Below are 4,225 nucleotides of genomic sequence, written 5' to 3'. Positions count from 1 at the left end.
GAGTGCAGGGAGCTCAGTGGGGTTGGTCTGGGTTCAGGGATGGGGCTCCGGAGGCAGGGGTTGAGGTTCAATGGGGTGGAGTTTGGGTATGGGGGGGGGGGGGAGGAGGTCTGGGTGTACAGGGTGAGGCTTGGCAGGGGTGACTGGGTATGGGAGGTCCAGATGCATGAAGGTCGGGTGAGCAACTCCCCATACGGTGACCCCTCCCCCCACAGCTGAGGAGCAATGGGGACAGGAAGCAGGGGAGGATGCTGAGCTTCTGGGGGGTGGGGGTGTCTGATACAGCTCTAGCCACTCCTTGCAGGGGAAGAGGAAGTCCCGTCCTCTCCTGCCTCCAACCCAGCCGAGACTAGCACCTGATCCCGGTAAGAGCCACTGGCTGGGGCATCCCCAGCGCTGCAGTGATTTACCTCTTTGCAGGCTGGTCCGGCGATATACCCACACTGCGAGGGAGTGGTGTGTGACTGCTCTTGCAGCTTCCCTGTCAGTCTCTTTTTTTGGAGGGTGAGGGGGGGGCGCCTGGGAAGCAAAGAAATCTGCAGGAGACATGAATTCTGCACATGCGCAGTGGCGCAGAATTCCCCCAGGAGTAAATATAACAAATGTTTACAGGTTTTCAAACAGTACTACTTATATCCTTGTGGAAATGTATGAGACAATTTTTGATTAGGAGGTTCACATTCCAGTCACCCACCAACATTTCCTAGATTAGTTCCTTTTTAAAATATTTTACCCAAACAAACATTTATAAAAATGATAGCCTGATTATTTTTGGTGCATCTCTCCTGCCAGGAAAGGAGTATGAGCATTCTAGACCAGTCTGACACAAACTTACAGGTTGTTTTGGAATTTTTATTATGTTTGCATTTTCTGTAAAATGATGGAGTAGTTGTGACTAAACTAAGTTAACTATATATTAGGTATAATAAAAGTGACAGTTGACTACTAAACTCTATTTACCGAATGCTTCCTCCTAACACAAGCAGGCTTTAACTTTTCTTTAAAAACAAGAGCTGTCTGGGAAAACAAAAAAAATTAACCTAATTTCAGAAGTGTGCGCTTAATGCCCCTAGGCAACCAACAATGTCATTTTTCTTTTTTATCCCCTTCCATGGGCCACTGCCTTCTGCTTTATACAATGACCCAGGATGTACTACAGTCGTAGCATCACACCTACCACAGAACTCTGTTTGGAACTGGTCTTAGAGTGAGGTCACACTATCTTCTGAGGGGGGAAAATGCATGACTGGGAATAAAAGTTCATGTGTTTTTGGAGGCCAAGCCTATCTGGGGGGCAAATGTGCTGTTACTAGTACAGTGTATGCTTCAGGAGAATCACATGGAGCAGGAGCCAGCAATCTGCAGTTTAGACCGATTTCCTAAGAAATGAGGGGAAAATATGCAAGTTTTAAGTTACTAGTGTGCCACCTGCCTCTCAGATTGGTTATTTGGGGCACTTAGCATAGATCAATAGTTCGCAGTTTTGAAAAATAGTTTAATGACAGGGTCTCTTTAAAAAAAACCTACATTGTGGTCAATTATGTTTTGAAGCAGGTGAGATTAATTTTAATCCACAGGAGTACCTATAAACTGGGAGCACAAATAAATACAAACAAACAATTTCATACCCTTAATTTAGGTTCCTTCAACCCCAGTCATAGAGCTCTTTGCAGGTGTTTGCCCATACAGATTCAGTTTACAGGTTTAAAGTTTTATAGACTTCTAAACCCCCCAATTCTGGCACTTTACAGGGACTGAGATGGTTAAGTGACCTAAACTGCAAGTACACCTCTACCTCGATATAACGCTGTCCTCGGGAGCCAAAAAATCCTACCACATTATAGGTGAAACTGTGTTATATTGAACTAGCTTTGATCCACCGAGTGCGCAGCCCCCCCGGAGCACTGCTTTACCATGTTATATCTGGATTTGTGTTATATCGGGTAGCGTTAGATCGAGGTAGAAGTGTATAAGTAATTGTGGAGACAAAACTGCACACACAAAATTGAAAGCCTCACTAAACTGATTAATGCCAACTCTTCAAAGCGCCCCAATTCAACAGAGATTTTAAGCATGTACGTAGTTCCATAGACTTCAATGGGACCACACATGCAAGAAGTTAAGTATGTGCTTGAGTCTTTGCAGGATGAGGGCCTAAGATTAGTGTAAAAAGTCACCATATTGCTGAAAGTCACCCATACGTGATCTCTAATGCAAGGGCTCTGGTATCAGCTATTGAGAGTTTTTAAATATGGTTTACTAGAGCTATAAAAATAAGAACCCATTTTAACAAAATGTATCAAGTATTGACTATTAAAGCACAATGGAGTTTAGACTTGTGAACTGTAGGAACTTAGTTCATGTTTCAAACAATTTTTCCAGGTTTGTTTTTTTACTATCTTTCCTGAAAATTATACTAGTTTGCAAAAATTGCATAAGATAGCAAATAGGAAAAAAAAGTCACTGATCTGTCAAAGGAATACTCAACTGTTTGAACATATTTTCCCCCTCCTGTTGTTTTACAAGCTGTAATGACTATAACAGATGTGGGGGGGAAAATCCCCACTCTGTTTATTTGCATTTAGCAGCACTTGGATAGTTTGTTTCACTGTTTCCCCTACACAGTCAGTCACTTTCCTCTAAGTGGGTCTGTTAAAAACATTTCTCTCATTATGTTTTCTTAAAATATACAACTGTGACTGCAAAAAATTAAATAGGGAGATTCAGGGAAAATCTAGTAACTGTAACTACTTTGAAACTTTTAAGTTAACTATGTTATACTGAACCTTGCAGCAAATCTAATCCTGATAATGGTGGGATTTTTCACAAGGGCTTTTTATAGTCTGCTTACAAGACAAGTGTGATGCACTTTTGAAGCTATCAATAAGCTGCATAACCTTTAAAGTAATACAACTCATCTTTATGTCTAAGGTTCTTTTAAATTTTGTCAAACACGGTCCTAATCACAAATTTGTATTCATCATCTAATCACCATTTTTGTATTATTGTGGCTTTAAAGACCATGCACAACTTTCATTTTATATTTAAAATATGTGCAAGACTATGGAGATTTAGGTTCATTTTGGTAAGAAACTAGAGTCTGTCCCGCAATAGCCTCATGAGACTAATTTCCCTGTAACATTTAAACGTGGTCAAGGACAAAAGAGAATGTACAAAATACAAATACTTTGTAATTTGGCCAATTTAATGTTGGTGAACTAAGATCTTTAGATGCTGGCAGCACTATGTGAGACTGTACCAGAGGAAGAAGAGCTTTTAATGGTAATTTGTGAAGAATTAAACTGAAACAAGAGAAACAGTTTACTCAAAATCCTCTAACACTGGTGGAAGGAGCAATTAGGTCAAAACAAGTGACACAGACCTAGAACACATTTTCTCTGGATAAATTAGAATACTATACCACAAGTATAGTGTTTGCCAGTGTAAAATACACCTCACGGGAAGAGGAAACTCCACTCATGCCAAGATTTTTAAAACAGTCAGTTTCCTTCCCCCCCCCCCCCCCAACTTGCAGTCAGGAAAGGAGGATTTGGCATTTCACTAACCTGCTGGGTCAAAAACAAGCATTTAATCCCAATTACTCAGAAAAGGGGTTGTAATCTTGAAGCACTAGCTGGGTTAATCCTTCAACAGGCAGCAAATTGTAACAGAGCTATTGGACGTTTGTTTACATAAGACGAATATGGACCCCCGGCGAGACAAGCTTTGGATCTGAAAGTATTCGTGGGAGGGTTACATCTCCTGATAGTCACTACTTGGACAATACAGGGAGAAAAGCGAAAGGAGAACGGTCAAGGGGGACTAAAGGGGCCAGCAGAAGGGGAGCTCGGGGATTGGAGACCCAGGAAAGGAAAAAGAGGGAAGACAAGCCTGAGCTGGGGACTGGAGCGGGGAGAAGCCCAGAGCTCGGAATTGGAAAGGTGGTTAGTAGCTCAGCAGTGGGCGACTCAGTGCAGCACCTGTAGCCCAGGGCTGGGGAGTGTCGGGCCATACCTTTAAGCTGGGGCAGAGGCGAGAGCTCCACCTGGCTGCTCTGACTCCGGAACTGCGAAGAGCCCTGCGAGCGCTTCTGCCTCTGAGCCTTGCGCACCGATTTCCGCGTGAAGCCATCCACCTTCTCCGAGGCAGAGATGGCCGCCGACATGGCTGGGCGGTGAAGAGGGGGGCGCCGCTCCCCAGAAGCATATATCAAAGCGGTGGGGAA

The 4,225-nt window shown here is 43.2% G+C and overlaps 1 long non-coding RNA gene across 1 annotated transcript; it reads right to left on the bottom strand.

Moving 5' to 3' along the window:
• Positions 1-878: 878 nt before the first annotated feature.
• LOC135980552 (uncharacterized) lies at positions 879-4,219 on the bottom strand. The gene is made up of 2 exons (XR_010597563.1): positions 4,015-4,219; positions 879-1,379 (listed from the first exon to the last, which is right to left on the bottom strand). It is a non-coding gene; the product is annotated as an uncharacterized LOC135980552 (long non-coding RNA).
• Positions 4,220-4,225: the final 6 nt, after the last annotated feature.

This window comes from Chrysemys picta, unplaced genomic scaffold (assembly GCF_011386835.1).
Source record: "Chrysemys picta bellii isolate R12L10 unplaced genomic scaffold, ASM1138683v2 scaf4270, whole genome shotgun sequence".
NCBI lineage: Eukaryota > Metazoa > Chordata > Testudines > Emydidae > Chrysemys > Chrysemys picta.
The sequence above is the reverse complement of the archived record's forward strand: the minus strand, read 5'-3'. Positions and strand labels throughout refer to the sequence as shown.